The 15,686-nt window shown below is 41.9% G+C and overlaps 1 long non-coding RNA gene across 1 annotated transcript in view; it reads left to right on the forward strand.

The window, feature by feature from the left end:
• Nucleotides 1-15,686, forward strand: part of LOC145513609 (uncharacterized) — a 50,843-nt gene that overhangs the window by 23,230 nt on the left and 11,927 nt on the right. The window contains exons 5-7 of the long non-coding RNA XR_014059580.1: nucleotides 3,248-3,298; nucleotides 12,145-12,396; nucleotides 13,045-13,235. This is a non-coding gene — a long non-coding RNA (uncharacterized LOC145513609). The remainder of the gene's footprint in view (nucleotides 1-3,247; nucleotides 3,299-12,144; nucleotides 12,397-13,044; nucleotides 13,236-15,686) is intronic.

Genomic DNA, 15,686 nt, shown 5'->3' on the forward strand with positions numbered 1-15,686 from the left:
TATTTCTTTCCATTGAAAATGTCGCTTATAGGTGGCATACAGTTGGGTCTTGATTTTTAAATCCCATCTGTTCTTTTTGATTAGAGAGTTTAGTCCATTATACTTAATTTAATGATTCATAGTCTACAAGTCTGCCATCTTGCAACTTGTTATCTGGTTGTTCCATCTAATTTGTATTTATTTGTTTTTCCTTTCCTGAATACCTTTGCATTATTGTACTCTTTTTTAGCATTCCCATTTTAATTCTTCTTTTTCTATATTTCAATACAAAGAATCCTACCTCTTTCTTTGTTTTGTTTTGTTTTAGTTGACCACACTAGGGATTACACTGTGCATTCTTAAGCCACCACAGTCTATTTTAAATTAATCTTGTGCCTCTTCATATGAAGCGTGAGACTTTTTCAACAGTAAAAGCCACTTAGCCCACCATCCTTCATGCTATTAGTGTCATATTTTTAATAATACTTAATAACTACCCAACATTGTGTTACCATTTTTTTTTAGAGAGTTGTCTTACAAATAAATTAAAAGAAGAAGAAAAAGTCTTTTATATTTACCCACATATTTACCATTCTGATATTGTTTATTACTTCTTGTAGATCTGAATTCCCATCTGATGAGAAGTTAGCTGTCATTCATATATATCATTGTTCCTCCGCATGCTGTGAGCTTTTTTTTAATTGACTACTTTTAAGATTGCGTCTTCATCTTTAGTTTTTAGCAGTTTGACTTTGACCTGAGCTAGGTATAGTTCTTCTTATATTTATGCCATTTGGGATTCGCTGGACTTCTTGTCTCTGTAAGCTCACACATTCCACAAATTTTGTGAAAAAATTGGTTGTTATTCTTTCATGAAGTTTTCTATTTCCTCTTTTTCCTTTCCATCTTGGAAGCTAATTATATATATGTTAGACTGCTTGACATTTTTGCCACAAATCCCTGAGACTTTGTTCATTTTCCCCCAGTATTTTTCTCTCTGTTCTCAGATTGAATACTTTCTATTGATCTGTCTTCAAGTTTACTAAATGTCTTCTTTGGCCAGGTGAAGAATCCACCGGCTAATACAGGAGGCGCAAGAGACACCAAGCTCAATCTCTGAGTAAAGAAGTTCCCCTGGAGTAGGAAATGGCAACCCACTCCAGTATTCTTGCCTGAAAAATTCCATGGACAGAGGAGCCTGGTGGGCTACAGTCCATGGAGTCATACAGTCCATGCAGTCACAAAGAGTCAGACATGACTGAGCAAATGAGCAAATTTATTAACTTATCTGCAACGTCCAATTTTCTGTTAAGACTGTACATACCAAGCATTCATTTCATTCATTGAATTTTTCATTTCTAGAATTTTCATTTGGCTTGTTTTTGTGTATACACACACACGCACTTATAATTTTGGGGGCTATATCTACTGTTAACTGATTATGATTCTCTTTTCTTTTGAGTTGTTGAACAGATACTTATAAAGTTTCTTGAAAGACTTTTTCCTATTAATTTCAACATGTGGGTCATCCTGAGGTCATTTTCTATTGAATGATTGCTGTTATTATTTTGGGCTTCCCTGGTGGCTTAGAAGGAAAAGAATCTGCCTGCAATGCAGGAGACCCAGTTTCTATCCCTGGAAGATCCCCTGGAGGAGGAAATGGCTACCCACTACAGTATTCTTGCTGTGATAATCCCATGGACAGAGGATCCTGGTGGGATACAGTCCATGGGGTTAGAAAGAGTCGGACATGATTGAGCCACTAACACTTTCATTACTAGTGGATCCTTTCCATCCATTAGAGTCAGTTTAACTTGTTAGGATCTATTTCAATTTTGAACTTGCCTTCCCTTTGCATTGTGTTCCTTAATCCAAATGCATGACCTTTTAAAGATCTCAACTGGAGGTTTGGAGTATTCAATGAAGTTTCTCTACCATGGCTTGACTGAAACTTTAATATCCTACAGCAGTGCACAACTTCTCATATCACCATACCATTCTCAGCTCCATAGCAGGAGACATTTGCTCAGCTTCATGGACTGTAACCCCGTGCATATAGTCCAGCCCTCAGCCAAGGTCCCATGGTGAACCCTCAGCTAGATTTGCAGCACCTGTCTTTGTGAAGCTCCCTCTTTTCTGTTCTTCTGCTCTACACAATTCAGACACTTCAGAGGCCCAGAACTCTGATCACTGTCTCCTTAGCTTAGTGAAACTACTGTTCCATTTGTACCATTCATCCTTGTGCCATGGCAGAAAGGTACTCCCTGGCAGAAAGCCAGAGAAATAATGGGGTTCACCTCATGTATATGCCTTCTCTCAAAATTACAGTCCTGCGCTGCCTGTTACACAGTGTCTGAAATCAGTTGCCTCATATATTTGTCTAGTTTTACAGTTGTTTTTGGCAGGAGGGCAAGTCTCATATCAGTTGTTCTGTCATGGCTGGAAGCAAAAGTTCTCCAGTTTTTTTTTTTTAAGCGAACATTATTTAAAATATAAATGCTGCTGGTTTTTGTCTATGTTGGTGCTTTAAATTTTAGCAGGGCCTGTTTAATTTATGAATAGATTAGATTGATTTAACTCTTTCTCTGATACTTGAAAGGTCCTTAATAAAGAACCAACTCTTTTATTTACAACTGGAGATACAGATTAACATTTATACTAAGCTATGAGAGAATGAGCCCTGGGCGGGATGTCAGGAAAGCTGGGCCCTTTCCCTGACTCTGCCACTAACCAGAAGTATTACCTTGGATTTCTAGCCTCAGCTCCACCATCTGTAAAATGAATTGAATGAGTTGTATGCCTGCAGGTCCCTTCTAGCTCTGACATTTTGGGACTGTCATATAGAATTCTGAAATTTCACTCTTCCCTGATAGCAAGCTTTTCTTAGAGTGGTGGATGGCAGAGATCCTGGGTATGCTGAGCCCCTGAATGGTTGGAACAGGCAGAAAATGAAAAAAAGCGACTCTTGAAGCAGAGAAGCCAAATTTTATCAATTGACAATTTTGCATAAACCAACCTTCATTATGAAAGATAAGAGTATCAATAAAAAGGGTTCATGGAACCAGATGTCTACCATATTTTCTAAACCTTTAACGAATGATGGTTGTCATTTTTTTGAGCACCTGTTGTGTTCCAAGAGCTGGAATCAACACTTAGATCTTAGATTCTCTCTTTCTTTCAGTATCGCTCTCACTTTTGGGGGGATACATTATGTTCTTTTTTTCCTCATAACAACTATCAGGGAAGTCTTACTATTCTTATTTCACAGATGGAAAACTTGAGGATCATCGGGATTTAACAACTCCTTGAAAGTCATGTGGTAAGTGCTGTGGACAATATATTAACCCAAGGTTTTCTAACTTGCTATCCACTGCACTCCTAATACTACTAGGAGATTTCTATTTTTAACACCAGGTGACTGTAATATTGGCTGAAAGAACCCACAGCTTCTTTCTAATCTCTAACATGGGTATATAGTTTTAAATTTGCAAAGCACTTTTGTGTATAAATGCAATTTGATTCTTTCAAGAACATTAAGATTATGGTCTCTTCACATACCAGGAATCTGAGGCTAAGTGAAATTCTCCAAAGAAACACTCATTGTTCAGTAAGTGGTGAAGCCAAGATTTACACTCAGCTCTGGCTGCCTCCCAGGCTGTACACATGATCTCCATTAGTTGGGTCATGGTTAGGAACAAGGGCTTCCCCTGTGGCTCATCAGTAAAGAATCTGCCTGCGATGCAGGAGCTGCAGGAGCCGCGGGTTCGATCCCTAGGTCAGGAAGTTCCCCTGGAGGAGGGCATGGCAACTCACTCCAGTATTCTTGCCTGGAGAATCTCACAGTCAGAGGAGCCTGGCAAGCTACAGTCCATAGAGTCGCAAAGAGTTGGACACAATTGAAGTGACTCAGCACTCACTGGAAACAGAGCTGAACTGATCAAGGCAGTAATAATGACTGGTCGAATGTGTTCAGAGGAGAGTAACTGCTGAGAGAGTTACTACTGCTGGGAGAGTAAACTGGTGCATCCACTTTGGAGGACTGTTTGCCTTTATCTACTAAAAATGAATATGTATTCTAACAGTTCTCTCCTAGATATAAACCCAGCAGAAATGTCTGCCTATGCATAAGAATGTGCACAACAGTAACCAAAATGACCACCATGAATAGATTGAATACATAGCATCTCACTTCAGACCTCTATAACCAAACACCATAGACTGAGTGCCTCACAAGCAACAAAAATTTATTTCTCATAGTTCTGGGCCCTGGAAGTCTGAGATCAGAGTGTGAACACGGTCAGGTTCCAGTTTGTGCCTCTTCCAGGCTGAAGACTGTCCATTTCCAGTTGTGTCCATACATGGTGAAAGAGAAGGCAAAGAGACTCTCTGGGATCCCTTTTATAAAGGCACTGACTTCATTCATGAGAGTTCCATCCTCATGACCTAATTACCTTCAAAAGGCCCCGCTTCCTAATACCACCCCTTTGGGGGTTAGGATTTCAACATAGGAATTTTGGGGGATTATAAACATTTAGTCCGTTGCATATAGACTGTACAATATTCATATAATGCATTATTAAACAGGAAGAAAAGAGAATAAACTACTATTACAGTACTTGTAACACCTTGGGTGACTTTTTTTAATTAAATTTTTTATTTTATTTTATTAAAAAATTTCTACAGTGCTTTACAATTTTCAGAAGTTTCACACACATTTTATATAATCCCATAATAACCTTTTTAAAATTATCCACTCCAGTGTTGCCCTTCCCTCTCCCCACTGGTAACCACTAATTTGTTCTCTGTGACTCTGCTTCTTTTTTATTTTATTCACTAGTTCGTTGTATGTTTTAGATTCCACATATACCATACAGTATTTGTCTGTCTCTGAGGTGAATCTCTTTTGAAAGAAAGAATCCAGACCCAAAGGAGTATGCACTGTATGACTCCATCTATATAAAGTTCAAGAAATAGGCAAATATTATCTATGTTGTTAGAGATCAGACAGTAGTTTCCTTTTGGTGGAATGGTGAGATATTGATCGGTAGGGGGCCCAAAAGGCTTCCCTAGTGCCTCAGTGGTGAAGAATTTGCCTGCCAATACAGGTGATACAGGTTTGATCCTTGGGTAGGGAAGATCCCTTGGGGAAGGAAATGGCAACCCACTCCAATAGTCTTGCCTGGGTAATTCCATGGACAGAGGAGCATGGTGGGTTGCAGTCCGTGGGGTCGCAAAAGAGTTAGACACAACTTAGCCACTAAACAATAACAACGTCAACAGCAGGGGGTCCAAAAGGTGCTTCTGGTGCTTTCTTGATCTCAATACAGTTGCTTCAATGTAAGTTTACTTTGGGCTAATGAACTGAGGTGTACACTTATGACTTGTGAATTTGTCCACATGTATGTTGTATGGATGTGAGAGGTGGACTATAAAGAAAACTGAGCACCAAAGAATTGATGCTTTTGAACTGTGGTGTTGGAGAAGACTCTTGAGAGTCCTTTGGACTGCAAGGAGATCCAACCAGTCTGTCCTAAAGGAAATCAGTCTTGAATATTCATTGGAAGGACTGATGCTGAAGCTGAAACTCCAATACTTTGACCACCTGATATGAACAACTGACATTGGAAAAGACCCTGATGCTAGGAAAGATTGAAGGCAGGAGGAGAAAGGGACAACAGAGGATGAGATGGTTGGATGGCATCACTGACTCTATGGACACGAGTTTGAGTAAACTCTGGGAGTTGATGATGGACAGGGAAGCCTGGTGTGCTGTGGTCCATGGGGTTGCAAAGGGTCGGACACAACTGAGCGACTGAACTGAACTGATGTTGTATTTCAACAAAGAGAGTTCAATGAACACAAAAGCAAAGAAGATATCAAATTTGAGGGCTAAATGGTTTCTTTAAAAAAATCTTGATTGTATCTGTCTTTCTGGGTTTATCTATCTTCTAGAAAGCAATTACTTAATCTGACTTGTAATCTTAATTAAAATTTTAGAAAATATATAAAGCACAAGTAACTTGGTTCTGCAGTTCACCTCATTGCACTAGTTCTTAACTAGGGGGAGTTTAATCATCTGATGTAAGCTTTATAGCTTGAGAGTGGCAGTTATTAATAGTGGATCCAAAGCTCACCTCTAGGAATCATTTTTGTGAAACTATCAGGCTCTGGAGATGCAGTGGTCATATGTAGCCTGGATGCTGAATGATACACGGCATTCAATATAAGTGGCTATACTCTCTACTCAAGCTGTGAAATGAACTCTGGGCATAGTATCTTGGTTGTTGGCATTGGAGACTTTTGGTCCAACCAAAGATTAGATCTCATGATGCTTTGAAGTGGACAGTTGCTGCATTTTACCTCTCAATGTCCACTTCCCCTGGTTTTACTGGGTGCGGCTCTCACTTCACTTCTCTGAGTCCACATGGTTTGGGGATGTTTTTGCCCAGGTGAAGCCTGTGACCCCGTCTAAGCCGATCGGTGTACTTTATCCCTCTGGCTGCAGTGATTGGTTCAGGCATGTGCACGTGACCCAAGTCAATCTGGACCAATCAGTTTCAGTTCTGAGCTTTGGTTCAGACTCAACTATTGGCCCATGTGTTGTGTAGACATGAGCCTTAGGCTGCCAGGGTACCCCACTGAGCTGAGAAAGAAGGTTACCCTAAGAAGCAGAGGCAGAGATTGGGAGTGGTAGGTCGCTGATTCTTTCCTGCCCAAAGCCAATTCACCCTTTGGACTTTTCACTTATGTGAGCCAATATATTCTTTCTTTTTAAATAAATTTTTTATTGGAATATGGTTGCTTTACAATGTTCTGTTAGTTTTTGCTGTACAGTAAAGTGAATCAGTTATACGTATACACATAGCCCCTCTTTTGTAGATTTCCTTCCCATTTTTAGGTCACCACAGAGCATTCAGTAGAGTTTCCTGTGCTATACAGTAGGTTCCCTTTAGTTATCTATTTCATACATAATAGTGTATGTATGTCAATGCTAATCTCCCAGTTCACCTCACCCTTTCCCCGCTGCTTGGCATCCATAAGTTTGTTCTCTACATCTGTGTCTCTATTTCTGCTTTGCACATAAGTTCATCTGTACCATTTTTCTACAATCCATGTATAAGTGATATTATATGATATTTATTTTTCTCTGACTTCATTTTGTATGACAGTCTCTAGTTCTACCCACGTCTCTGCAAATTGCACTATTTCATTCCTTTTTATGCTTGAGTAGTATTTCATTGTCTATGTGTACCATATCTTCTTTGTTTCTCTGCTGATGGACATTTAGGTGGTTTTCATATCCTGGCTGTTGTAAATGTTGCTGCAGTCCACATTGGGGTGCATGTATCTTTTCAAGTTATGATTTTGTCTGGATATATGCCCAGGAGTGGGATTGCTGGGTCATACGGCAGCTCTATTTTTAGTTTTTCAAGGCATCTCCATTACTTTTCTCCATAGTGACCATACCAATTTACATTTTCACCAACAGTGTACGAGGGTTCCATTTTCTCAATACAGTCTCTTTCATTTCAAGTCTATTTGGGTTGGATTTTCTGTCACTGGCCTCCAAAAGTGTTCTAATTGTTATGCCCACCTTATTCTCTCTGGATGGGTTTTGTCACAAGCATCATAGCAATAATTCTCATGACCACCCTCTCATGGCTGTTGAGGAAAAAAAAAACCTAAGCTCAAGTGCTGGGAGAATTTCTTTGGCCAGAAGACAACATCGACAACGGTGATAACAATACTGGCAAAACCCCAGACTTTTCCAAACTTCTCAGCAGTCGTATGGCAGTTTCACACCATCTTCTGTTGGCAAGATGTGGCAAATATTGCAGCTCAGCGGTAAGAGTGAGAAACCCATGTCCCGAGCAGTGGGGTGGCTCTTCTCAGCAGGCTTAGCTCTATTTAAACCTCCCAAACTTTGCTCTGTGTGTGTGTGTGTGTGTGTGTGTGTGTGTACACGCACAAGTAGGAGGGTTTGGACTCTCTTCCTCTTTTGTTATGAAGGAGAACAGGGAGCAGATTGGAACAGGTTGTAACACTTCCGCACGCCCATGTCCTGGTGCTTATTTCATAGTGCTGTCTGCCAATTGGCGTCTGGATCCCGTGCCTCTTTGATTTATGTATTTATTGTAAAGCAGCCAAATTTCAGAGAGAGGAGAGGAGATTCTAATTTAATAGTAAGAGCAAGGTGCAATTTCTTATGAAGGGAGGGAAAGGCACCCGCATTCTTATTTGATGTCAGAAAATAAGACTGCTCAGGACTTCTCCCACCCATCTAAAAATTAAGACATAAGATGTAGTTTCACCAAATGATTAGTTTGGTGTTTTATTATAAGAGATGATCATTTTATTTGTGAATGGGATTTTAGATTAGGTAGGTATTACGTTAGGAAACAAAGACACCCAGAATAAAAAACCCCAACCTTTCAAACAAACAAGCAAGCAAGTAAATCCCTTAAATCTTTTTTTTTTAAATGCCTTTTTTTCTTTCTCTTTTTGCTGTGCCATGGGGTCGCGAAGAGTCGGACACGACTGAGCGACTTCACTTTCCCTTTTCACCTTCATGCATTGGAGAAGGAAATGGCAACCCACTCCAGTGTTCTTGCCTGGAAAATCCCAGGGACGGCGGGGCCTGGTGGGCTGCCGTCTATGGGGTCGCGCAGAGTCGGACACAACTGACGCGACTTAGCAGCAGTAGCAACCGCTTGCGGTATCTTAGTTCCCTGACCAGGGACTGAACCCATGCCCCCTGCAGTGGAAGTGTGGAGTCTTAACCAATGAACTGCCAGGGAAGTCCTAGAAATCCCTTAAATCTTACCACCAATCACTATTTTCCCTTTTAAGTTGGTTAAAAATATTACCTAAAGGCCAAGAGTTTGAAGGTCAGTGTTAGACACCATTGCACAATGTTAGGGCTGAGATGATGAGCACCTGTGATGGAGCCACTAGGGGACCTGGATAGGTCTGTGGAATAATTGGAAGGTGAAGGATCAAAGTGGCTACAGGGGTAAACGATCCCCAGAACTCCTCCAGCACCAGGCTGGGCAGGCTTTGTTTGCCTGATTTGCATCCAAAACTCTGGGTGGGGGGGAATGTTCCCCATCACCTTTCCAGGCATGTTTTCCACCTTGGGTACCACCCTTCTCAGCTTCCCTCAACATAAATTCATTCTATCAGGCTAAGTGATGCTGTTCAGCAGAAAGAGTCACTGTGTGGTGGATGTGGGGGCAGTGGGGACCACAAGCAGGGCCCAGGTGAGCAGTGGCCTTGTCCCCACCTCCCCCAGCACCTGACACACAGCAGGGACTCAGTCACTGTGCTGCAACCGTGGGATTCCATTTGTCCGGTTCTGAAATCTGTTTATCTTCACCCTGCCCCACCTCCATGGCTCCCACTTCTCTTGGCATCTGATCTCTTTGTGTACTGGAGTTCTCATACTCTCCCCATCACTTCTGGGAAGGATGGTCTTCTTGGATGTGCTGTGACTTCACAATGGTGGGCTGGGAGTTCATAACATGGTCTAGCCCCGAGTGAGTGATGTAGAGGGTATCTCAAACTCACACCATGCCTCAGTTTCCCCTTCTTTCAAAAAAGCTATAATAATATTTATCTTTTTATTGCTTATAGATATTATGAAATTAAAATGATAGATGTGAGAGGAATTAGGAGAAAGGCCCTATGCAAATTCATCACTGTGATTAGCATTCTTGCTATTGCTTTTAATATTAGGTCCCTAAATGATCACACTCTTCAGTTAAAGACATAATCTGGGAACAGAAAAAGAAATAAAAGCTGCATCTACCTGCAACCTTGGAGTAGAAAAGTCCCCTTATTCTCTTTCCTCTTTCAGAAGAGAACTTGGTGTGATCGGGTCATTGCGTGTAAAATGCTTTAAGAATGTGATCTGTACTTCATCATTTTAAAATTCAAACATTCCTGAGCCTTTTTTCCCCTCACCCTGTTCATATTTATCTTCTTGGTCTTGCCTTCATTGGGCACCACATTTGTATTGATAAATTGTAGGTGGTAGGAGATGTATTGATGGGATGGAGACAGTTCAAAATGTAGAGTGCTGTGGCTTTGCATATCATTACACCTAGCTAGCTTTTTGCCTCCTGAAAGCTGTCGATTTGTGCATTATTGCTATTCAGGCTGATAAATGACAGTAATTGTTCTTAAGTTGAAGAGCTGGTTTAATATGCTGTCTGGCCTGGGAATTTCCTGAGCACCAGGGTTAAACTCGTGCTCCACTCGAGCTAGCAAAATGGCCCTTTTTTCATCTCAGACTATAGAGTTAATTGAATTACTCGCTATTCATGCAGTTTGTAGCCTTGATTCTAAAGATATCATGAACGGAAGGGGGAGGGGGAGACTTTCTAGGAGGCTCTGGGTAACCGTGGGCCCTGCGTCAAGGACGTGACCCCTTCCCCGAGTGGAAGGCCGTTCATGTTCCTCAGTGTGGTTTGCTTTCCTGCCCCTCTATTTGCTCTTAGTCATTTGGGAGGAAACTTCTGGGGTTCCCCAAACCTAGAGGGCAGCAGCATTCTGGAAGATGCAAAGATGATTTCTCAGAGGCTATTTTTGCCTATTTTCTAAAATTTGGAAATCAGAGCATGGGGTTGCTTGCATTTTATTTTGTTTACTTTTTAAACTTTTGGGTTTTAACATGTACTATGATCTGGGTGAAGTCTAGAGTTGCCACTTAGCTGTGGGGCAGCCCCAAGAATGTTTCATTCTGTTTTCCCTCCCGGTGACTCAGCTTCTAACCGAACCATTCAATCCAAAGGGCTCACCCCAGCCATCCCGAGTCAGAGGACTCTTCTTGGACCGAAGGTGGGGAAGGAACTGACTGCAGAAAACTGGGGAAGAGACTCTGCCTTTCAAGGAATGTCTCATCTGACTCTGGTGTGTGGGCAGTGGTTTCCAGAAAAGTTACACAGCAATCTAGTCTTCATCCCTTCTTCCTGGTGTCTCTGCGCTGGTCTTCCAGGCCTCCCCTGGATAGAATGAACCCAAAGACCAATGGAAAGCAAGCAAGAGACCCCGCTTGCCTCATATTTACCCTCTAGCATTGAGATGACTCAAAGTACCAGTGAGATTCAAAATTACTGATTTGCTTCTGTTTGGGAATCAATGGCCACTTCCCCTACTCGCATACTCCTGTCCTGGCCCAAGGTTAAAACCAGATTATTTCTCCAATTGATTGGAGCACGGCCACACGCTTTCAGGTATGCATTGTCTGGGGCTGCTTTTGCACTGCAGCTGTAGAGTTTAGTAGCTGCAACAGAGACCACAGGGCGCTCAAAGTCTAAAGTATTTACTCTCTGAAGATTTATAGAAAATGTTTGATAAACCAGTGCCCGAAAACCATCCTGCTGAGGTTCAGGTGTTGCTTTACCACACATAAGCTGGATGTTCTTGAGCAAGTTAGACTTCCTATGCCTTAACTTCCTCATCTGTAAAATGAGAATTATACTATAGCTGCATATGTTGTTTGTGAGGGCCAAGTAATTCAAATGTATGAAGTGTGCTTAAAATAGTTTGTGGCACATAGTTAGAATTCTATAAGCATTATTTGTCATTGTTACATTTTGTCTTTGAAAAGGTTCAATGATTACATATTATGCTGGTTTGGAAAATTGTCAGTAACAGTCTTTATTAAGTGAGAAGGTAATTGAAAATGTGAAATTGATTATCAGCACATTGTTTTATGTAAGTTCCACAAATAAAAATGCAGGGAAAATATTTGCAGGGCAGGAATAGAAATGCAGACATAGAGAACAGACTTGTGGACACAGTGGGTGAAGCAGAGGATGGGACGAATTGAGAGAATAGTATTGAAATATGTACATTACCATATGCAAAGTAGACAGTGGGAAGTTGCTGTTTAACACAAGGAACTCAACCAGAGTGCTCTGTGACAACCTAGAGGGGTGGGATGGGGTGGGAGAGTGGAAGAGAGGAGGCGTGTGTATATTTATGGCTGATTCATGTTGTTGTAGGACAGAAACCAACACAACATTGTAAAGCAGTTATCCTCCAGTTTAAAAAAATGCATAGGGAAAAAAATCCAGGTTATTTCTTCTATAACTGTTCAAGCTTGTGTAACACTTTGGGACATTATTAGTAGATAACCCCCCTCTCCCTTTCTCTCTCCAGATGGAAGGAAAGTTTGGTACCAAGTGGTGTTCAATACCCTAGCTGGAAACATTTACCTTGTTTAGATCCAACTTCAGGAAAGTTTGGGATGCTGTCTCTGCACGCCCTGTCTTTGATCTCAGTTCTCAAAGCAGGCCTGAGGGACGTGACCCCACCCCAGAATAGCTGGAATATGGAAGAACTCCCATTTAGAGACATTCACCATTTCTCATCATAGAAGCTCATAAAATCCATCTTTTGCTGTCTGACAAGGTATGAGATAATGAAGGAAGACTGCTTAAAATGTAAATCATTTGGATCTGTTGGTAACACTGTTTAGAATTAAATTCATGTGTAATAGAACTTCCGATCAGAAATGAGCAGTTCCCCAGACAAAGCCATCATGAGTTCCATAATTTCATATGGATGCTTCCAGCACTAATGGAGCTGGTGCAGTTCACTTGATAATGCTCTGAGCAGAAAAGGATCATTTTTCCCAGTTCTGTAACCATGCAAACATGACGGCAGATCATTCACTCCAGTTCTTCCTGTCTGGTGTCCCAGAAGAGTACATCTCACACCTTGCCTGGAGAGGGGTGCTCCTCCCAGGGTGGGAGAAAACCCTCCCTGAGGGCAAAGAGTGACCTGCTGAGCCTCCAAGGGCCTGACAACGGTCAGAGTCCCTCCTTAGGCTCTGGGTCTCCGCTGTTGTCCTTCCTCTGTCCCACATCTGGGAAGGGCCGGCTCAGAACCCAAAGTGCTTCCAGAGGCTGGGCTCCTCCAGGGCTTGCTTTGGGCTCGTTCATGAAGCCCAGTGCCCTCTGCAATAGGATGGGTACTGCTCATGGCATGTGACGTATTTAGGTTGCTACAGAGGCATGACTGTAACTGATACTCAGTCACATATCATTTTTCCTTCAGTCCATTTTCAAGGTTTCTGATTATGTCAAAGAGGAATTCTTCTTTGGTGTGAAAGTGTTTTTCATACCTGAACTCTCTTATTTGCTGACCTTCTTTTATGAAAAAACGGAGGATGGGCCTTGGACCCAGAATCTTCTTCACAGGACAGTAGCCAACTGCAGCAAAAAAAAAAAAAGCCACTTTTTAAAAAGGTATTTATTTTGTAGTTACGTTTTATTGTGACAAATGATACTAATTTCCCTTTGTGGTAATGGCAAAGATTCCTTCTAAATAAATTCCTTTAAATGAGAAGAGTCTATTTAAGAATAGTATTATGTAAATATGAGTCCAAATGATGCTGGCTTATGGGAACGATCTTGAAGGTGCCATGTGGATGGTTGTAGTCTGGGAAACTGCCAGATTGCTGTGAGGTGCTGGCGGCAAGAGGGCGGGGCATGTCCCCTGGAACTCTATCATTGCACAGAATTCGCTGTATCTCAGCACAGATTCAAAACTACTTAAAAAATACCACTGTCTGATTTTCTGTTTGAAAAGGGTATCAACGTTCTTCGTAGAAAATTTGGAATATATAGAAAACACACACTCAAAAAGCAAAGGAAATAAAAGAAGAGAAAAGGAGGGAAGTGAAAAATCCCCGAAGAGATAGCCATTACGAATATCGTGCTTTGTTTTCCTTTGTCTTTCAGCATGTAAACATAAACGGGGGCTTCCCTGGTGGCTCAGTGGTAAAGAATCCACGTTCTCGGGGTCAGGAAGATCTCCCAGTATTCCTGCCTGGGAAGTCACATGGACAGAGAATGACAGAGAATCTTTGTCATTGCCCCAAAGGGAAGTCAGTAACATTTGTCACACATAATGTCTGCTAATGTTTTTTTTTGTGTGTGTGTGTGCCCATTTTCAAATTGCTTGTGTTATTTAACTGTTGAGTTTTTAGGATTCTTTGTATATTCTAGATGCTAGTCCTCTGATGGATATGTGATTTGCAACTCTTTTCTCATAATGAGTAGCTTCTCTTTTTATCCTAATTACATGGTATTTGCACACTCCAAAGTTTTTACTTTTGATAAGGTCTATTGTGTCAATTTCATATATTTTTAAGCTTAATTGTATGCCAGCCTTAATAATGAGAACCAATGCTGCGTTAAAAATACGTATTTCCTGAGGACCCACTAAGCCCCATACACCTGTTCAGGGTGGGAGATACTGCAGAGAGAAGAATGTACTGTTCTTGCTTATATGGAGTTAGACAGATAGTAAAAATATAATTTCAGAAGGACCTATATAATTGTCCTGGTGGAAAATGGTCTCAAGAAAAAGAGTAGGGATTCTAAGAGGATGAAACAGAATCTGAAAAGACCTGCTTCCCTGGAAAAGCATCGTTTACATAGAATGAGGAAGAGCTGGCCAGATAGAGAAAGAAGCATGGGCACAGGGACCAGCCTTGGAGTGGAGGAGCTTGGCATGTTTGCGGTGTAAGACAGCCTGTGGAGGGGGCAGGTCTGACATAGCTGCTGTGGGGCACAGATCAAGCAGGCACTGTGGGCCTCGGTGGCGGTTGGGACTTCACTGTGAGACCCGTGCAAGGCAGTGAAAGGTTTCGTAGGATGAAGGACCTTTGTGAACCACTTACTGAGCTTTGCAACAAACAGCATCATCTTTGTTTTACAGAAATCTCAACTCTGCATTCATGTGAAGGGGACGTTGGATACTTAGATTAGCTGTTGACTTATTTACAGATCCTGAGTTCTGGAATACTCCGTACTTAAAAAATCACTCTGGAAATTTCACTTTCTGTCAGGTTATGCAAAATGGTCTATGAGGAAGATGCCAATACCTAGAGGAAAACAGAACAGCCTTAGGGTCTTCCCTGGTGGTCTCGTGGTTAAGAATCTGCCTTGCAGTGCAGAAGATGTAGGTTCAATCCCTGGTCAGAGAACTAGGGCCCCACATGCCGCAGAGCGACTAAGTCCGAGCACCACAGCTAGAGAGTCCATCTGCTGCACGCCATGCCCCACATGTTGTGTTGGGCCACAAGTGAGACCCAACACAGCAGCTAAATTAATTAATTAATTAAAAACAGCTCTGGCAACTTCTGATGTAAGTTAGATGACATCAAGGATGGCCAGAGGCCTGAGGTTTCATGGGTGTACGTTTTGGGGATTGGATCATTTCTGTTGGTTGCTGTCAAATGCTAGGACATTTGCACTGTGCACTGGGGGGAAGGTCAAGGATGAGGTGGGGGTGGGGCGAGGGAGGGGGGACTGACTGTGGACAACAGGTTGATATAGATGAGGCTTGGAAGTTCATGTGGTGATTGGGTCTTTGTGGGGTCGCCTTCTTTAATTTACTTCTGTGTTAGGGACCATTTCTTTGCACCCTGAACTAAGCAAAATTCTGGAAATGCCAGCCCCCTGGGAAATTGCTTCCCTCCCCCGCCCCCCATCTAGGGTACCAGGCTAATAGCACTCTAGGGCTCTGTTGAGACAAAAGGACAAGAGTAAAGAATATAAAGGGTTCTGGAGGTTACCATGTACCCGGAAGTCTCACTTGTAAAACCCTGTGGACACACCCTCCTACACTTTAGGGACATGGCACTTAGCCTGAACCTGTAGTTTGATCTGTGAGGTACTATAAGGTCTTGG

This window comes from Giraffa tippelskirchi, chromosome 7 (genome assembly GCF_054371585.1).
Source record: "Giraffa tippelskirchi isolate mGirTip1 chromosome 7, T2T-mGirTip1v1.2.pri, whole genome shotgun sequence".
Lineage (NCBI taxonomy): Eukaryota > Metazoa > Chordata > Mammalia > Artiodactyla > Giraffidae > Giraffa > Giraffa tippelskirchi.